At 38.8% G+C, this 21949-nt stretch overlaps 1 protein-coding gene across 3 annotated transcripts in view; it reads right to left on the bottom strand.

Moving 5' to 3' along the window:
• Positions 1-21949, bottom strand: part of SGCD (sarcoglycan delta) — a 697628-nt gene that overhangs the window by 639167 nt on the left and 36512 nt on the right. For all 3 annotated transcript variants that reach the window (XM_055560027.1, XM_055560012.1, XM_055560020.1), the window contains exon 2: positions 2647-2810. The gene's annotated coding sequence lies outside the window, so the exon portion shown is untranslated. The remainder of the gene's footprint in view (positions 1-2646; positions 2811-21949) is intronic.

Below are 21949 nucleotides of genomic sequence, written 5' to 3'. Positions count from 1 at the left end.
GACAGTATTTTGCTTTCAGCTACAGCTAGGTGGATGCATAGATATACATAATGACTCAGAGGCCACATAAATGGGATATAATGTTACTCTTTTTGCTCCGGATTGTCATCCCTCATATAATCTCTACAACCAAAAATGGCAGTTTACTATTTACCCAGGGATTGTAAGGAACCAGCAAGCACTTCACAAGCATAACTTCACTTGATCTTCACTCTGTATCAAGTGGGCATGAGAATCACCCCCATCCCACAAATGAAGAAACCAAGGCTGGCAGCAGTTCAGTGAATTACAACAAAGTGGAGGAGCCTACACTTGATCCCAGGCAGTTTCCTTTTAGTGCTTTTAATTAAATGGTATCACCTCTGCCAAGTCTAAGGAGGCCTTACAAATAGCTGTGAAAAGAAGAGAAGAGAAAAGCAAAGGAGAAGAGGAAAGATATAAGCATCTGAATCCAGAGTTCCAAATAATAGCAAGGAGGAAAAGAAAGCCTTCCTCAGCGATCAATGCAAAGAAATAGAGGAAAACAACAGAATGGGAAAGACTAGAGATCTCTTCAGGAAAATTAGAGATACCAAGGGAACATTCATGCAAAGATGGGCTCGATAAAGGACAGAAATGGTATGAACCTAACAGAAGCAGAAGATATTAAGAAGAAGTGGCAAGAATACACAGAAGAACTGTACAAGAAAGATCTTCACGACCCAGATAATCATGATGGTGTGATCCTTCACCTAGATCCTGGAATGTGAAGTCAAGTGGGCCTTAGAAAGCATCACTATGAACAAAACTAGTGGAGGTGATGGAATTCCAGTGGAGCTATTTCAAATCCTGAAAGATGCTGCTGTGAAAGTGCTGCACTCAATATACCAGCAAATTTGGAAAACTCAGCAGTGGCCACAGGACTGGAAAAGGTCAGTTTTCATTCCAATCCCAAAGAAAGGCAATGCCAAAGAATGCTAAAGTAATGCTCAAAATTCTGCAAGCCAGGCTTCAGCAGTATGTGAACCGTGAACTTAAGTATAATAGTAATCATACTTAATCTGCTATAAAGATGCCCTTTGAATCAAAGAAGGAAAAACAATCTATCTCCCTTTACAAAAAAAAAAAAAAAAAAAAAAAAAAAAAACTTGAATAAAGGGAAGAGAAGTGTGTATTTGAAATACCACCCTCACATTTTCATCAGTCTTTTAGCACACTTTCAAAGGTACTATGAGGAGCATGAACATGAGAGCTTAAAGCATGGACACTGGAGGTTTTTACAAAAACCAGACAGAAAGTGTATGTACTTCATCCTGCTAGGAAGGTTTATTCATGATCAACTAAAAGTGTGCACCACACTTATTGTATCAGTGACAAATTCAGAAAATCAATAAAAGCAAGCTTGTGGCTACAAATAATTTTTCATCAGCTCTGGGCCTCCATCTTGCACAAATGATGAAGCCTGTGGTGCCACAAGTAGGAAGCCAGGCCAACACCTCAGCTGCCTTGCTCTGCCAATTTCCAGAAGCCTTTGGTTATAAGCACTTTTTTTCTTTGAGGCATATTAAATTGACAGCAAATGAGTGGTCAGTTGAATTGTCTGAGATATTCTCTAGTTTCTCTTGGACATGCCCTGTGCTCCTAAGCTGATACAGACCCACTGTACTACACAATAGGTGAGCACAGACTTAAATTCTAGTAAGCCTAGGAAAGGGTCTGGACCCTGACCCCTTCTTGCTATGCAACCTTAAAAAAATATTTTTACTTGTCTCTTCTCTGGCTTCCCAGAACAGAAATCTCTATTCCAGATGGTTGTTACCAGTTGTATTTGTGACTTTTCAAACCTTACAATACAATGCCTGATGCACTCACCATAAGCATGCCATGAGTGGTGGTTTTGGAGGGCTCTCTTTCTCCTCTCTCCATCTGTCCCTCTCTCCCCACCGCCCTCCATATATATAGATCATCCAATATATAGATCATCATATATATGTGATCTATATATATATCCCTATACATATGTAGAAAAAGTATACAACACTCAACAAATTATATGTGTGTATAGAGAAATACATATATAATACATACACATGTAAGTATGTGTATGTACATATATACCATACACACACACACACAAAGAATGATTATCATTGTAACTAGAAAAGAAGATGGGATCACCTGACTCAACTCAGAAGATTCTAACACTAGCCTAGGTATGCATTTAAAAGATATATAAACACAATTATCCTCAAAAATGATATAATACAACAGTTTGCCAAAAGTTTCCTGTGGACATAGAATATGGAAATACACAGTTTATCACATGTACCACTTCTTTACATGTCTCTTTTCACATAAGGAACAATCTCAATTTCTTTTTTCTATCAAAGATGTTTGCATGAATTTCTCTTCATGTTAGACTGCCTCCCTTCTGATCACCTCTGTTATTGAGACAGGGTAGCCTTCCATTTCTTCCATTATAATTTGATCCATCCCACCACATCCCACAAGCTGGTAACAAAAGACTAGATCATTGCTTAAAAGGAGGGAGGGAGAAAGGCAAGAGAAAAAGAAAAGAGCAGATGAGGAGGAGAGAAGGCTGTGAAAATGATTAACTATTTTTAAATGTATTTGCCTTCAAAAAAGATAGAAGTCACAAGTCCATACCTTAGCAGTCCTAATCTTCTCAAATCTTGAATGCAACGTTCAGGGCAACATTGGGGTTGAAATAATCTGCTCAGGCCACCACCAGAGGGATGGTTTTTGTAACCTCCACGCAGGCTCCAGGACAGCCTTTTCCAAGTCTTTGAGGATGGAGGTTTCTTCCAGGTCTACAAGATCACAAGTGAAAGAAAATATTCAAAACAATACCAACAACAAAAATACAACAATGATATTAGATTCCAGATCATTTGGTGTAAAGAAATTAAACAAAAGACACGTTGTATTCTGACTGATATAACACGCATAGTTACTTGAATGGATTCAGTCCTGATCTTAAAGAATCATACCAAATCAGAAAAAGTCAATAGTATATCAAGGTTAGACATTTTCTGAAGACATGACTAGCCAAAATTGCTCACTCAACATATAGGGAAACTAAAGATCAGAGAGGAAATGTGATTTTCTCATGGTGACTCATTATCTGTGGCATATTTCAACGAGCGAAGCAAGCAAATCTTAGTAAACACAAGCAAAGTAATTAATACTATGGTCAATGCTAAAATGAGACAAAGGGGCAATACATTACTTCTTTATTTTAAAATACTTGGCTTCTAAGACACCAAACATGCTTGTTATCAAGAGGGCCACAGTCTGTTGGTTATATCTGTTAGATCTATTCAATCTCCCTATCCCTAACATAAGAGCATCCTGGAACTCAGCCCTGAACCTTCTTTCCAAGTACACTTGTCCACCAGGGGGCGTTTTCAAGTTCCACAGCTTAAAATACTATTATATACTGACAACTCTGAAATGTGTCTCCAGGCCCAGATATTTCAGGTAACTCCAGATTCCCCTATTAATGGACTGTTCAAAATTTGTACTTGGAATTCTAACAGATGTGTCAGACAGTGCATGCCCAAACACCAACATCCTTCCAAAGACAAGGAAGGCCCACACTCTCCTAGTTTATGCCTTCTCAGTCAATGCCAATATAATTCACCCCATTAGTCAGTCCCAAATTTTTCCAGTCAACCCTGACTCTTCTCTTTCATCCATGTCTTCTAAAACATCAGCAAATCCTGGTGGCTCTACCTTCAGGATAAATCCAGCAGCTGATCACTCTTGCCACCTCCTTTATATTAGCACACTGGTTCAAAGCATCCTTATAGACCTATAGGGCTGTACAGCAGGTGTGCTCAAACCACACCTGTCACTCTCAAATGGCCCCTTGAGTAAGACAGTGACACTGCGCTGCTCAAAAATCACACAGGCACTCACAAAGTCATCATTGTTACCACTGCCTTTCTCCCACTTGTCCCACTTATTCATCTCCAGCCACGCTGGTCTCCAACCTCTTCCCCAAACATGCCTCTGACTACTGGAGATTCAAACTCTCACAGTTCCCTTTACCTGAAGTCTTCTTTTTCCCGTCAGTGCTTCATATTTTTGTCACAACGTTACCTGTTCAGCAAGGTCTCTTGTTATCATATTATTTAAAACTTTAAACCCTGATCATATCTCTTCATTCCCCCTTCTCAGTTTAAAACTTGCTGAAAACTTTGTGATATTCTATACAGTTTCCTTGTTTATTACCTGCCTTCTCTAATAAAACATAAACTCCACATTGACAAGGGATTTAATCTCCAGTATCCTTCTATCTCTTCCAGCACTTTCCCCACAACCTAGCACAAAGAAAGAGATCAGTATATATTTTTGAATGAATGAACATAAAAGCTAAGTAAACCTTCTCCAGGTCACTCAGGTGACAAATGGCTGAGCCAGATTTGAACCAAAAGCATTCTGTCCCAGTGAACTTGATTCAATGTAACTGTGACCATGTGAAAGCCTTCCAGGGCAGCTGTTAGATTAAGTTGAATCTGGCGTGCATTATTACAGGAATTTGTGGATTAAACAAATGAAATGCCCAAAATGATTTCTAGAAACACATAAAGAGTACATGTTGCATGCACTGGAATGAAGCTGCCTACATACTAATTCCAATTTCAGTTAACTTTCTCCACATCTTCCTCAGTTTGCCCCACCCCTCCCTCTATGACTTTATTTCTTGTCCCTCCCTGAAGGTAGATGAAGACAAGGGGTCCAAGATTAGACAAATAAAAAGAAAGAGACGCTTTTGGGAAAAGATGTGGCACAGGAAGCAAAGGACTTTGCATCTGGGTCTAATTCGTCACCAGTTCAACTTGTGCTTTAAGGGTGTAGAGTCTCTTCATTGCTGGGCAAAAATACATGCCCTACAGAGATCCTCCAACTTTAAAAAATGATTATTTTCTTTTTTGATTATTACAAGGCTCCCTTATTCTTAGTAGTCTAAGATTGGTTAGGAAATAGAGGGCGACACTTAAGAAAGAGGCTTTGGGATAATTAGAGAACTCAACTTCTGGTTCCACAAGAATAAAACCCTGACTAAGAAACTCAATCTCCTGAAGGATCGTATTTTTATCCAAAAGTGAGATGACAGAAATACCTATCCCTTTAGAACGCTTATAAAAATGAAACAGGGTAACATAAATCATTCATTACTGTACATGACATAAGTACTCAATAAAAGTTTGTTGCTCCTAATGTTTTTTTTTATGGTTGCAGGCTTACATTCTGCATGACATTTCATGATTTTATCTACCTGCATCTCACTGCCCCTCCAGAGCTTGAGTCGTTCCTTTCCTTTATCACATGAGATGGCTTCTGCCGCCCTTGCTGTGACTTTGAGCAACTTTCTCTGGATGGTCCTCAGGCTCAGATGAATATCATTACCCCAACTGCCCCTACAGTCTGGGGCAGATGACAGGACTTTGTAACATGAGAAACTCGTTTTCTGGGTCACTTCTTGTCCTCTTGCTGATGCCTGGCAATTTGAAGATGATCTTGGCCCTACTATTATAGCAGGCTGAAAATTGTCAAGCCACAGTCTACAATTATCCCTGCATTCCAAGGCCAAGAAACACAAATTTGAAAGCAAACAATGCTATAATTCAGCACAATGATATATGGAGTTATTAAAGAATTTGTGCTGACTGCTTTGAGAATTCAAGTCTCCAGTCTATCCAAACACATTTTCTTTTCTTTTTTCCTAACTAATATTAAGAAACTGTTTTTGTTTGGGTAGTAACAACATAAAAAATATGTCACATACCTTTCAGATTTCATTACACCACAACGTGGTAAAAAGTTACGGTGCTTCAGGGAAAAGTTACTTATACTTGGTTCTAAGTCACTCAAGTATACTACTACTTGGTTGGAAATGCATTTACTAGCAAATGTTTATTGAGTACACAATATTTGCCAATGACAAGGACTGGAGATATGGTAAGAAATATTAAAGACTTCATTGCTACCCTGGTCCAGTTTTCATTCCAGGCAGCTTTTTTTTTTTTTTTTTCTTCTTTTAAGAACTTAATTTTTTTTTTTTAAACTTTACATAATTGTATTAGTTTTGCCAAATATCAAAATGAATCCGCCACAGCTTTTGTCTTTTGCAATTTCCTAACTTCTGTCTCAGATGTGGGAAGACATGGCAACCCCCCACAAAATCGATGGTTCACCAACATACTGATAGAACTGTAGTAATATAAGGAGCCTAATTTCTGCCTGATATGTAGAGAGAATTCTGGAACTCTTGGTTTACTTGGGAGAAAATCTCATTTATTTGTATGCTCCCCACTCCTCACCCAATACACCCATCTTCTGAGATGATACTGGTTTATTTACCACCATCAGCAGAAGAAAAAGTATTCACCAAATTTACAAGTACATGATTCATGAATAAGATGCTACGTGGGTGGTAGGGTGTACAGGACACTGGGCTCAGACAACAACTTTAGAAATTAGCTTTTCTGAAATCTTTGGAAACAGTGATAGAATTAATGCTATTACACACAAAATAAACTGAGAAAGCATATATACTACAAATATTGTCAAAGGGATCACATCAAGATAGAACAACGTGCCTTTCAAATCACCAGTGTCTGCATGGTGAGAATGTTCATCATAGAGGCGAGTGGCCTCTTTGTGTGTTGGGCAGCCTTGAACGCTTCAGGGAATATGTCATTTTTCAAGAGGTATCAATTAGGGGCTATTAGGTATCAGAATGTGAATCACACCCAATGGTTGAGTGTGCATTAAAAATGACTCCTGTGAGTACAGCACAAGTATGTGCACTGATCCACAAACGCGGACACAATTCCAAGAGAGGCAGGCAACTAGAAAAGGCAGGGGCAGGGAGAGAATGAGGGGGCATGAAGGTACTGCAACTCTAAAATGGATCTTGATTAGGATTTCCGAGTTGAAGGGTTTGGGGGAAGGGATAAATTGTGAATTTAAATCTACCTACACCAGCAGGGTTGGGTCCTGCCAGAAACTGGAGAAGCAATGCTGCTGCTGCTGTTGCTGCTGCTAAGTCGCTTCAGTTGTGTCCGACCCTGTGCGACCCCATAGACGGTAGCCCACCAGGCTCCCCCTTCCCTGGGATTCTCTAGGCAAGACAACTGGAGTGGATTGCCATTTCCTTCTCCAATGCATGAAAGTGAAAAGTCAAAGTGAAGTCGCTCAGTCGTGTCCGACTCTTCACAACCCCATGGACTGCAGCTCACCAGGCTCCTCCATCCATGGGATTTTCCAGTTAAGAGTACTGGAGTGGGGTGCCAACGCCTTCTCCGGAAGCAATGCTAGTATCTTTCAAAGGGAACTGTCATTATGCATTCATCACATATATCTCCAAGGCTATGCCTCAAGTATAAGGAAGTGAGGGTTTGGATTAAGTGATTCACCTGAAAATCATTCAATGAGAAAAGGACAGGATTCAAATTCAGTGCACAGTGTGTGTTGCACTCAGTCTCTTAGTCATTTCTGACTCGGCATGGACTGTAGCCTGCCAGGCTCCTCTGTCCAAGGGATTCTCTAGGCAAGAATACTAGAGTGGGTGGCCACTGCCTTCTCCAGGGGATCTTCCTGACCCAGAGATCAAACCTTCGTCCCCGTGTCTCCTGCATTAGGCGGATTCTTTACCTCTAGCCCCACTTGGGAAGACCCCCTCATGCTTAGTGGTGTTCCCCAAGCATGCTGACAATCACAATCGATTCTTTCCTAGATTTTATTTCCAATTAAACCTAGTTCTGACACTTGGAAATCCCTCATTTTGAACTCTGAGGGAAGAATGCTGTCTCTTCTCCTAAGAATGTCAATGTGAAAACTGGCCCTAGTCAGTCTCTGTCGACGACAGTGAAGGCACACAAACGGGAGAAGGCACATTTCTTCCAAGGTCAGAGGAGGTCATGTGACACACTGGAATAGTGGCTTCCTGAGCAGCCAAGATAGGAGACCAAATCAATTTGGAAAATATAAAGCACATTTTCTACTAGTTGATATTACTAAAATAATGTCAGGCCCATGCAATGTAATAGACTTAGGGGACTGAGGTACCCCCCGCCCAGAACTGTAATCACCCCCCTCTGGCTACATATTTGAAGACCTTATTTGATATCCATCTGTAGTTTGGACACTATACAAGAGAACTGATAGGCGACAGCCAAAGAAAAGCTATGCAGGCAGATTTTTAAGGAATATAGAACACACCTAGTGACTTTAGACACCTGATCTTCCAATGCATTAGCACCTGATTTCCTTATCTGATCAGACTTCTAAATAGAACAGTGAAATAAAAAAGACTCCAGAAAAAAAGCCACTAAACATTATCATGGAATTTTAGGGAATCTCTTAGCATTAGGGCTAACTTCTGGTCTGTATTCTTCTTTGCTAGTTAATAAAATATTTATCTCAAACCTTATAAAGTAGGTCAAACACTGATGGTTTGTAGGTAGTAACAGCAGTAGCTCATAAGACATGCTTTTAATAGTGTTCACAGAAGACACAACACCCGCCCTCACCCCTCTCCATGAGCGCCTGCCCACTAGGCCTCCAAGTCTGACACCTGCTCTTTCAGATATATAGAAACACAAGTCCTCCTTTTGCATTAGGAAATTGGTCTGTGTTGCCAGAGAAGCCATCATTGTTAAGCCTAAAAGCAAGTATACATATGAGTTCCCTAAATAGATCTGCTGTTTGCATGACTTGCCTTTTTTTAATCACCTAATCATAAACTTTCACATTTGCCTGTGGACCAGCATCCCATGTGGATACAAACAAGATTCACAGTGGCAGCACATGCTATATCCACATGACCCTAAATGTAAACAATGGTGTTCTGGGCTGCCTTAAACCTGAGGGTAGTTGGGTTCATCACACCCTCCTTATCTGTTAGCCTGAAAATGCCACTGGATCACATGCTTAGATGCTCAGTGATAAAGCTACCAGGGACCATTTTAAGTGACAGCTTTCCATATATCTCCAGATAGTAACACAATAAAGAAAAGTATTAAAAAGTATCACCTCAGTCCTAGAACACTGGTCCCTGATCTCCTATTCTTGGTCACATACATGTTAGATCTATTGTACTGCAGCACTATGAACACCATGGAATGATGTTCAGCAAAAACCTGTAACAGGAGGCTGTCAACCAGGATACTGTTTTGTCATGATACATCAACTCCAGAGGTTATACTGTTTTAGATTCCAGTCCATGTTTATTTCCTGACTCAGCTATCCACTGTCTCTATCTCTGGGCATGCTATTTAACATTTCAATGTTTAATCTGCAAGATAAACCACAATATTTAATCAAAGAGTTCTTTTTGAGGAGTAATTTGAACATACCAATGTTCAATCTGAATTAATACAAGGCATGTATGTTATTAATTCATGATGCTATGAATTTTATCACCTAAAACCTTACCATCATTCCTTACAAGGATTTTAGGAGAGTAGTATGTGTGACAATACATTCCTGTCTTGCCTACTAGACCAAGTCATTGAGAACATGAACTCTACTGTGTTCATGAACTCTAATACTGCTTATTTTGTCTTAGGCCCAGTGTAAGAACGCAATAGAGTCAATCCATAGACACATCTGTTTATGGATATAAACTACTCACTTATGACACACTTTGGTGATTGATTTCCAGATGAAGCTACAGTATTTTTTGCTACCATTATGGTAGTCAAAAGGAAAGACTGGCCTAGGAAGTGGCCAGGTCTTCTCCCATGCTGATGTGTTGGGTAAACCCAAATAACCTGAGAATAACCCGAGAATAGAATAGATCCCAACACCTATCCTCCTAATGAAAGCACAATTGATTACCATCACTATTGGTAATCAACAAGAAGAGTCTCAGATATTATTTTTTGAGCCTGTATGTGCCAGGACTGTGCTGAGCTTGTATTTGCTCATGAAATGTTTCCAATAAACGAATGAGATAATGTTATTATGATTCCCCTAAAGCTCCTGATACTGGGAAAGATTGAAGGCGGGAGGACAAGGGGACAACAGAGGATGAGAAGGTTGGATGGCATCACTGACTCGATGGACATGAGTTTAGGTAAGCTCTAGGAATTGGTGATGGACAGCAAAGTATGGCGTGCTGCAGTCCATGGAGTTGCAAAGAGTCGGACACGACTGAGCGACTGAACTGAACTATCTCATATGGGGAACGTAATGGCTCAGAGTATTCAAGTAAGACATAAAACATCATAGAGTATTGATGGGAGTCCTGGAAAGTCTTAGCCTGGGGTCTCAGTTTCCAACTTCTTTGATACTCTTCCCTACTGAGGTGTGAATTCATCTTTGTGATAAAAACTGTAAATATAGTTTTCCAGTTTGTTACTTATATTCTGACATCACTAATGTAATCTTGTTAGGAATAATCTTTTCATAACAGCAAAGAGGTACTATTCCTAATATATAGTGATTTTCTGAAGAGAGAAATGAAAAACACTAGTAATTATCTAGAATAAGAGGTAGTTATCTAGAATAAGAGACAAGTGATAACAACAGGAAATTTAAAGAAAAACAAATGCAAATAACCTATAAACTCAGCAACACTCATAAAAAATGCCAATTATGGATGGGAAAATCAGAACATCAATGAGAATATTAACTGCAAAGGAATAAAACACTACAGATGCATTTAAATTTATGAATGTAGAGTGATACTAAGAACAAAGGGCCCCATAGGTCACATTTGGAAGATGACAGAGACTCACATAAATATTTTGAAATGGTAAATAAAAGAAAATAAAGCATTTGTCCTGCCTTTCCTTGTGTATAATAAAATTTGAATGCCAACATTTTGTAAGTCCTAATGAAATACTAGACATCGGTAATAATTATCAATGGCTGCTATGGTCACAAAAGAAAGACATTTTACATGCCTCCTGATGGAAGCATATAGTCCCAACTATGAAGTAGTCTAGCCAGAAACAGACAATCTGTATTTAATCTGCTAGTAAATTGGAAATATGGGTGACTATGACATTTGCTATATACATCACAGTGACACAACCAGGAACATCCAGACTGTGGGACTGTCTACAGGACAAACAGCCCTATTGCCTTCAATAAGCAGAGTGTGAGAAAAAGAGAGGAGGGTCATGAGGAAACTATGGATTAAGAGATGTAGGAGACATGAAAGTTAATTCTATGGATGGAACTTATTTGGATCTTGATTTACAAACAAGATCAAAGAAAGTATATAATCTGTAATTAGGTACTGTAATTTTTATAGTACCTAAATTTTTAAAGTATCTGAATATTTGAACAGATTGAAAAGGCAAAATGATAGGATAATGAAAGACGAACTCCTCAGGTCGGTAGGTGTCCAATATGCTACTGGAGATCAGTGGAGAAATAACTCCAGAAAGAATGAAGGGATGGAGCCAAAGCAAAAACAATACCCAGCTGTGGATGTGACTGGTGATAGAAGCAAGGTCCGATGCTATAAGGAGCAATATTGCATAAAAACCTGGAATGTTAGGTCCATGAATCAAGGCAAATTGGAAGTGTTCAAACAGGAGATGGCAAGAGTGAACGTCGACATTCTAGGAATCGGCGAACTAAGAAGGACTGGAATGGGTGAATTTAACTCAGAAGACCATTATATCTACTACTGTGGGCAGGAATCCCTTAGAAGAAATGGAGTAGCCATCATGGTCAACAAAAGAGTCCGAAATGCAGTACTTGGATACAATCTCAAAAATGACAGAATGATCTCTGTCCTTTCCCATGGCAAATCATTCAATATCAGGGCAATGCAAGTCTATACCCCAACAAGTAATGCTTAAGAAGCTGAAGTTGGACGGTTCTGTGAAGACCTACAAGACCTTCTCGAACTAACACCCCAAAAATATGCCCTTTTCATTATAGGGGCTGGAATGCAAAAGTAGAAGTCAAGAAACACCTGGAGTCACAGGCAAATTTTCTCAGAGTACAGAATGAAACAGGGCAAAGTCTAATAGAGTTTTGCCAAGAGAACACACTGGTCTTAGCAAACATCCTCTTCCAATAACACAAGAGAAGACTCTACACATGGACATCACCAGATGGTCAACACCAAAATCAGACTAATTATATTCTTTGCAGACAAAGATGGAGAAGCTCTATACAGTCAGCAAAAACAAGACTGGGAGCTGACTGTGGCTCAGATCATGAACTCCTTATTGCCAAATTCAGACTTAAATGGAAGAAAGTAGGGAAAACCATGAGACCATTCAGGTATGACCTAAATCAAATCCCTTATAATTATACTGTGGAAGTGAGAAATAGATTTAAGGGGCTAGATCTGATAGATAGAGTGCCTGATGAACTATGGATGGAGTTTCGAGACATTGTACAGGAGACAGGGATCAAGACCATCCCCATGGAGAAGAAATGCGAAAAAGCAAAATGGCTGTCTGGGGAGGCCTTACAAATAGCTGTGAAAAGAAGAGAAGTGAAAAGCAAAGGAGAAAAGAAAAGATATAAGCATCAGAATGCAGAGTTCCAAAGAAGAGCAAGAAGAGATAAGAAAGCCTTCCTCAGAGATCAATGCAAAGAAATAGAGGAAAACAACAGAAAGGGAAAGATTAGAGATCTCTTCAAGAAAATTAGAGACACCAAGGGAACATTTCATGCAAAGATGGCCTCAGTAAAGGACAGAAATGGTATGGACCTAACTGAAGCAGAAGATATTAAGAAAGTTGGCAAGAATACACAGAAAAACTGTACAAAAAGAGCTTCATGACCCAGATTATCATGATGGTGTGATCACTCACACTCACCTAGAGCCAGACATCCTTGAATGTGAAGTCAAGTGGGCCTTAGAAAGCATCACTACGAACAAAGCTAGTGGAGGTGATGGAATTCCAGTTGAGCTATTTCAAATCCTGAAAGATGATGCTGTGAAAGTGCTGCACTCAATATGCCAGCAAATTTGGAAAACTCAGCAGTGGCCACAGGACTGGAAAAGGCCAGTTTTCATTCCAGTCCCAAAGAATGCTCAAATACCGCACAATTGCACTCATCTCACATGATAGTAAAGTAATGCTCAAAATTCTCCAAGCCAGGCTTCAACAATACGTGAACCGTGAACTTCCAGATGTTCAAGCTGGTTTTAGAAAAGGCAAAGGAACCAGAGATCACATTGCCAACATCCTCTGGATCATGGAAAAAGCAAGAGAATTCCAGAAAAACATCTTTTTCTGCTTTATAGATTATGCCAAAGTCTTTGCCTGTGTGGATCACAATAAACTGTGGAAAATTCTGAAAGAGATGGGAATACCAGACCACCTGATCTGCCTCTTGAGAAACCTATATGCAGGTCAGGAAGCAACAGTTAGAACTGGACATGGAACATCAGACTGGTTCCAAATAGGAAAAGGAGTATGTCAAGGCTGTATATTGTCCCCCTGCTTAATGAACTTGTATGCAGAGTACATCATGAGAAACGCTGGGCTGGAAGAAACACAAGCTGGAATCAAGATTGCTGGGAGAAATATCAATAACCTCAGATATGTAGATGACACCACCCTTATGGCAGAAACTGAAGAGGAACTAAAAAGCCTCTTGATGAAGCTGAAAGAAGAGAGTGGAAAAGTTGGCTTAAAACTCAACATTCAGAAAACGAAGATCATGGCATCTGGTCCCATCACTTCATGGGAAATAGATGGGGAAATAGTGGAAACAGTGGCTGACTTTATTTTCCTGGGCTCCAAAATCACTGCAGATGGTGATTGCAGCCATGAAATTAAAAGACGCTTACTCCTTGGAAGGGAAATTATGACCAACCTAGATAGCATATTGAAAAGCAGAGACATTACTTTGTCAACAAAGGTCTGTCTAGTCAAGGCTATGGTTTTTCCAGTGGTCATGTATGGATGTGAGAGTTGGACTGTGATGAAGGCTGAGCGCCGAAGAATTGATGCTTTTGAACTGTGGTGTTGGAGAAGACTCTTGAGAGTCCCTTGGACTGCAAGGAGATCCAACCAGTCCATCCTAAAGGAGATCAGTCCTGGGTGTCATTGGAAGGACTGATGTCGAAGCTGAAACCCCAATACTTTGGCCACCTGATGGGAGGAACTGACTCATTGGAAAAGACCCTGATGCTGGGAAAGATTTAGGGCAGGAGGAGAAGAGGACGACAGAGGATGAGATGGTTGGATGGCATCACAGACACAATGGACATGAGTTTGAGTAAACACCAGGAGTTGGTGATGGACAGTGAGGCCTGCCGTGCTGCGATTCATGGGGTCACAAAGAGTTGGACACGACTGAGTGACTGAACTGAACTATTAGATAGTTCTAAATAATTAACAATAATTTTAGTGTAGTAAATGCATTGTTATATTTAAAAAAGGATGTCACCTTTTAATGATGAACACTGAAATATCTGGAAATGAATACAAAGAAACAATTGGATAGGGCAGTAAGAATCAGCCAATTAAACCCTCTATTCTGCAGATGAGAGGAGTGACTTGTGACACAGAAGTAGTTGGGGTTAAGCGGATGATAAAAATCCAGGTCTCTAAAGCTCAGTTACTACAATTCAAGACCAAGCCAGTCCACATGACATCTTAAATACTTCTATGATTCTATTAAAAGCACAACTTGTCTTATATATATTATCAGAAAACTGATCGGCCTATGTAGTATAGAGGAAGAGCTGTGCATTGTGTAAATGAACTTGAGATGGGAAAGAGGGCTTTATTTTTCTGTAGACTTTATTACAGCAGTTTTAAGTTGACAGCAAAATTGAGCAGAGAGGTCTCATACTGCCCTACACATGCAGATCTACCCCCACCACCAACACCCTGCACTAGAGTGGTACAACTGTTACACCTGATGAACCTACACCAATACATCCAAATAACCCAAAATCTGTAGTTTACCTCGGGGTTCACTCGTAATGTTGTACATTTTATGGACTTTGACAAATACATCCACTATAATAGTATCATACAGAATGGTTTCCTGCCTGAGAAATTCCCTCCTCTCTATCCATCATTCCCAGCACCCCCTGGCAACCACTGATCTTTTTTACTTTTTCCACAATTTTTCCTTTTCTAGAATGTCATATAGTTTGATTCATATAGTATGTCACCATTTCAAATCGGCTTCTTTCACTTAGAAAAATGCATTTAAGTTTCTTCCATGTCCTCTTATGGCTTGATAGCTCATATTTTTTTCAGGTCTGAGTAACAAACATTACATTGTAAGTACCATATGTTATTGATCTAGTCACCTACTAAAGGGCATCTTGGCTGCTTCCAAGTTTTGGTAATTATGAATAAATGTGTGTAAAGATCCACATGTAGGTTTTCCTGCAAACTTAAGCTTTCACTCCTTTGGAGGTACCAAGGAGGAGCACAATGGCAGGATCATAAGGTAAGAGTGTATTTAGTAAGAAACTGCCTGATTGCCTTCAGATGGATTTAACAAATCAGCGCCTAAAATGAAAATCACACATATCCAATGTCATTCTAAATATGTCTTAGAAAGACAGAATGTTGAGAATGAACTTATAGATCTCAGAATTTCTGTGAGAGAAGAGAATTTTTCAGTGGGTCACTTATTCCCAATAGTATTTCTAGTACTTAGAACAGTGCTGGTACATAATAAGTTCTGGTAAAATGTTTGTTAAGTGGATAGATAAGCCCAAAAGAGAAAAAAAAAGAAATTCAGTTTTCGAGCAGACAACTGTTTATTAGGTTGAACACGTGAAGTGAAGACTCATCTTAGGGGGCTGGTAGTGTGAAAAGTAAGTATTTTTCAAAAATGGATTGTCACTCAGAGCAAAGTCTTCATCCTGTAGGAGAGGTGAAAGCCTGGAATAGACAGAGAACAAAGCAAAATCCTGCCTCTCTTACTCTGGGCATGTGCTCATTACATGAAATGGGGAACAGAATCTTCCGCACTATTTAAACAGTTCTCTCTTCATTTGCTATGCACGTACAGTTGAATTTACGTAAATTAAATGCACATAAGCTGAAGCTCCACTATAATTACAAAACCACTGCATTGGAAATAAGCTTTCAGTGAAATTACATTAGAAACCAGAAAGATTAAATTAGATTTAGAAACATATTTGGCCCCATGAAGAGACAGATTATGGAAACTTTATAAAACAACACAGATACACATCACATACCAGCAGAATATCTGGCTAGGAAAAGAAACAGCCTTGTTACCTAGACCAGGAAAAGAAAGCTGTCATCTAATTTCAAAACAGTAAATACGGAGTCAATCAAACCTTTGAATGAAACCACTGCTCTTCAAATGTAAGCAATTCACCTATTCATCTGGCCTTAGCATCCCATGATATAAAAGAGATAATAATACCTATGGCTACTGAAAGGAGGAAAAACATATATGACAAATCTAGCACCTTGGTTTTCAATTTTTAAAACAAACATACAAAAAATCATAGTAACAATTCCTAAATCAAAATATGAAGTTCTGGGAAATGCAGGTTTGCTGATCCTAAGCCTTACCAAAGTATGTACTTCCAACCACTGCCCAAGCTAAGCTACTATTTAATATTTATTAAGAATCAACAGATCTCTTTGAGTTATATAAATGTGCCTTAGATGGCTATTATTTTTCCCTCACCCTTCTTCCCAGACAAATGGGAAGCTAAATTAGTCACTTATCATGAAGTTCTTTCAAAACATTAAAGTCTAAAGAAATAGCTGATAATTGTTCTCAGCCATCTGGCATCAAGTTATGCTCATGAACTGAACTGAACCATTTGGTAAAAATCCAAAAAAGTTTATCTTAATTTTACATCTCACTTACTAAAGGTTCTAAATTGAGAAATTTCTAAGAGGAAAAAACAGTATATTAAAAAGAAAAACAAAAGGTAAATCCTTGAACTCATTCACAATCACATAGTAAAACTTAAAAAAAAAAAAAAAAATCCTTGCCTCTAACATCTAGTTTTAACTAACAGGCACACTTTACCTATTCATACACATACTGATGTGTATATACACATAACACAAAATGCAAAAATTAAACTCTGGTTGCTTTTCTAAGTCCTTTCACATGAATAGCAACACATCATCTTGCTAAGAAACAAGCAAAACTTCCAGCAAGAAGCTTAACTACAATGCCTCTCATGTGAAGGAGAGCTCTACATTATGCCATGAGCCACTCATCTCCTTCTCAATGAGCCACTAAATACAATTCTCACTTGATGGATGATAACAGACCTCTCAGTTCAGTTCAGTCACTCAGTCATGTCCAACTCTTTGTGACCCCATGGACTGCAGCTCGCCAGGCTTCCCTGTCCATCACCAACTCCCGGAGCTTGCTCAAACTCATGGCCATCGAGTCAGTGATGCCATCCAACTATCTCATCCTGTAGTCCCCTTCTCATCCTGCCTTCACTTTTTCCCAGCATCAGGGTCTTTTCCAAGGAGTCAGTTCTTCACATCAGGTGGCCAAAGTATAATAGACCTCTACCTGATCTCTAATCAATTCATCTCTAGCTGACTGCAATCCATTCTTTATAGTATGAATGAGCTTCTCATGATAAATTGTTTTTATTCCTCAGCCTACAACTTTTCAAAGACTTATCACTGCCCTTAGGATAAAGTCTCAAATCCTTACCATGGTTTAGAAGATCTTTGGAGACATGGCCCTTCTTTCACCAGTCTCATCTTGGATCAGACACTTCCACCTACCCAGTGTACATCAGCCATACGGCCCACCTTCCCATCACCGTGAGATGCCATATTCCTTCTGGCCTCAAGGTCTCAAGAAAATTGGAGAATACAAATACATTTACCTCATAAGCCCTCAAAAATATATGAAAACAGATTTGGCAATATTTCTGCATGACTTGGAGTCTCTATTTTCTTATTCATGTGGAAGTTGGGTTTACCGCTCCAGGAATGCTCCAGATGTTCCATGGATATTAATTCCCTTCCTTCAATAGTGGATATATATTCTCTTTGTTGATATCATATTTTCTAATATGTTTTTCTTATATAAATGTTTTCTCATTCTGCCCCCACCACCCTCATCATGTATATAAGCTGGCAACCTGGATGCTAAACTCACTTCTCAAACAGGGTTGGAATCAACTGAGCCCCTCTTCTGAAATGGTCAGAAGAATATTATTAATCTCTCAATGATTTTATGACAAGTTCCAGCTTCTGAAAATTACTGGATATTACTCTAAAAATAAAACATTACAGATAATTACCCCTTAGAATGGAACAAATCATTATAATAATTCAAAAAGTTATCTTGGATATGGAGAAGAACGTACTTATTTTTTAAAAAATTGCCAATGTACATGAAAAGGCTCATTTCCGAGAGGAAATAGGAGAACACGAAATTGCTTCATGCTTTCTGAAATTCATTATTCTGATGCTAATAATCAACCCAATGGTGTACAGTCTCCTAGAGCCCTGGGAAAGAGTTACACAGTGTGCTATAAGCAGAGGAAGAAAAGAACGTTATAGGTGAGTGAAAAGTATTAAATTTTGCTGGATATGTTATCTTGGAATTTTTTGGATAGGACCTCAGACATATAAGTTAAAGGAGAAATAGGCCATTATAATTTCAAGGGAAAAAATGTAAGTATCAAAGTGATAATAAAATCTAAGTCCCATTCATATGTATTAACTCATTTTTTATTCTTATCTAGCTTATAAGGAAGGTTCTATTATAATCTCCACTTCATAGGTGGGGAAACAAGCAACTTGCCCAAAATAGCAGTGCTGGGATTTGAATCAAGTTGATTAGATCCCAAAGTCCACATGTATAACCATGGTACTGAACGGCTTTCTGTGTCTCAAAGTCAGACACGAAGGGGTATCTTTAACATTACACTGCCCACTGATGCCCAAAGCACAAGCGAGTTAGTAGTTCCAGAAAATGCAGGAATAGACATAAACACAATGCTTGGTAAATGAGAAAAAGTACTTAGAGATTTGACTTACACCAAATGATACAAGATCTCCTAGTTCCTAACCCATAAATGTACCCCCAAACCAACGTTCTTTCTTCTTTGAAACATGTGTCACTGTGTTGATGGTAAGTCAGACAGTGGGTGGCAAATGATTTAGTGGCATAAAAACAGGCCCTGTGGGATCAGAGAGGGATAACCTTCACTTGGTGTATTGAGAAAGAGATGCTGCCACGAGATCTGAGGGTGAAAGAGTATATAACTGAATGAATGTGTGAGAAGACAGCAAGAGATGTCAAGACATTTCTAGGCAGAAAAAACTGCATGTAGGAGAGTCTGGAAGAGAGAATGCTATGTTTTTTAAGGAACTTAAGGAAGTCTCATTATCACCAATCACAATGGAAAAACAAACTGGGATGAGACCACACAGAGCTATCCAAGCCACATGGAAGAATTAAATGGATAAAGGTATTTTTGGATTTAAGGAGAGAGCAGGACTTCTAGCTGACATGCCTTCTACACTCCCCTCTCACTTCTGTACTAGACCACACCCCCAATTCCCCCACTCCCCGCATACAGAAATCAGAGAAGAACAAAATCAAATGACTGACATCCGCACAGAGGCTAAGGGCAAGAAGATGAAGCCAGCAAGGTAAGACGTGAAGGGAGAACAGGGAAGAAAGCATGTATCCAGAAAAAAAAAAAAAGAATTTTACTTCCTAAGAAGGCAAGAAACTGCAGGGGGACTCTGAGTGATGAGATCAAAGGATTTAGCAGCAGTATGTCAAAGCCAGCTAGCAAGAGCCACATGTTAAATTTTCAGGAATTTTGTGAGCTGGTTGTTAAATCACTGGTAACTTGAAATCAGACATGTTGGGAATACTTCCTCCCTGAACATCAGCAGATGCTCTAAAATAAAGATTTTCCTTTTGGAAAGTTAGTTTACTAGTCCACTGTTGTCTACACTCACAGAGGATTTGGCGTTAGTTACTATTGCAGTTGTTAGAAGGAAATAAGTAGAAAAATATAGAGGAGCCATTTTTTATATTTTCCTTTTCTTCATGTGCTCTTTATGTATTGGAAAAGGTAACACAAACCCAAAATAACAAACTGTGGTGCATTTTAGGACCTATGTTGGCTTGTCTCACTCACAGTGAAGTGAAATACTGAATACAATCAGCCCTCATAGTCACGAGTTTCTATTCATGTATGTAGACAGAAAGCTTTACAAAACGGATTGAATAAAAGCAACACATTTGCTTAAGAAAGGCAATAAGACTTGGTAGAAATGTCATCTATGCATCTCGACCCTGCCAAAGATCTGATCAATGGCCTCAATATCCTTAAATAAAATTAGGACTTTTACAAAGTTGTTTCAAATACATAAAAGAACATACCATGAAGATATATTCCAAAGAGTATATGAAAAGTAAATACCTAATAACTTTTCCTATTATTATTTATTGCAGATCAGATTTATTGAAAGCTTGCTATATGTGTACAGCATCCAAATGCATAAAAACTACAGGTGGTTACAAGTATTATCCCATTTTATGGGTGAGAAAAATCAGGCTTAAAAGTCAGTGGACTTTTCTGGCAGTTCAGTGGTTAAGATTCTGTGCTTCTACTGCAAGGGGTGTGGGTTCCATACCTGGTAGGGACAGGGGATAAGATCCTGCATACTACACAACCAAACAAAAAAAACAAAGTTAAAAAGCTTGACCAATATTGTATAATTATTAAAACACAAGGGTCCCCAGTCACTGACTCAATAGCAAAAGCTCTTAAAACCTATGCATAAGTGCTTCACAAAGATATTTCAATGTTATTAGATAATGCTGTGAGTACAAAGTAAGTCATAATATTGAAAATTAACATTATTAAAATGAAACATTAATAATGTTTCTAGAGGGCGTGTATCTTCATATAACTCCTGTTTTTCTGTCACAATAATTAGTGGTTCCCAGGATTCAAATGGATTAGTTTTTTTTTTATTGCAATAGAAACTCTTAAGTGGCCTACAATACACCAGTTTACCAAATTAGACAACATTCTTCATAGTTTTTATAAGATGTACACGCAGTACCCATGTTAACTAAAGCCACTGGACTACTTTTTTGCATCTTGTACATTTCTAGCCCAATCTGTTAAATGGTACACATACCAAGAGGCAACTATGGTTTGTTCCCAAACCTGTTTAACTTAGTTTTCTTCCTTATAAAAGTAAATATTTCTACAATGTTATAAAAAACATGTACATCAATAAAATATGTAGAAATACTGAAATTTCTGTTTCAATACAGAATAAGTTGAAAAAAAAAAGTGGTACAGGGAATTCCCTGGCAGTCCAGTGGCTAGGACTCCACACTTTCACTGCCAAGGATGCAGGTTCAATCCCTAGTCAGGGAACTGCGATCATGCAAGCCATGTGGCACAGCTGAAAGAAAGAAAAAGTAAGAGTGGTGCACATTTCATTGTAAAATGGCAGAAGATATTAGCTTGTACCAAAAGACATATCCATCAAGTTGAACAGGAACTGTGAATGGGGATGACAAATGTTAACTACTTTTGGTTGCCATGAGGGTACATGAAAGAGCACTTCATGGAAGAGGCAGTAATTGGCTTAATTTTCAAGAATGACTAGCATACTGGAAAGTGGCTATTACACAAATTTAAAATAATATGACCACACAGGGACCAATGGTAGAGTCTAATTTGAAAGCATATTTTTACAGAGAACTACTGAATTGGAACAGAATAAAGGGAGAACTGTCAGTCCTGGCAAATAATTATTATTCAGTGGTTTCAAACTGAAACCAGAATGAGCTGCTAAGGATTCTATGAACCCCCTTCACTTTGCAAAGAAAAAAAATGTGTTATTTTCCCTAAGGAAAACGGGCCTTTGGTTTCTTATCCAAAATGAGATTTAGAACCACTAGCCATAAGTCTTACTCCAAGGTAAACAGATGGGCTAACAAGGTAGCTACTGCCTGTCTCCTAGAATAGCAA

This window comes from Bubalus kerabau, chromosome 1 (assembly GCF_029407905.1).
Source record: "Bubalus kerabau isolate K-KA32 ecotype Philippines breed swamp buffalo chromosome 1, PCC_UOA_SB_1v2, whole genome shotgun sequence".
Classification (NCBI taxonomy): domain Eukaryota; kingdom Metazoa; phylum Chordata; class Mammalia; order Artiodactyla; family Bovidae; genus Bubalus; species Bubalus kerabau.
Note: the sequence above shows the minus strand (reverse complement) of the source record. Positions and strands in the feature narration are given on the sequence as shown.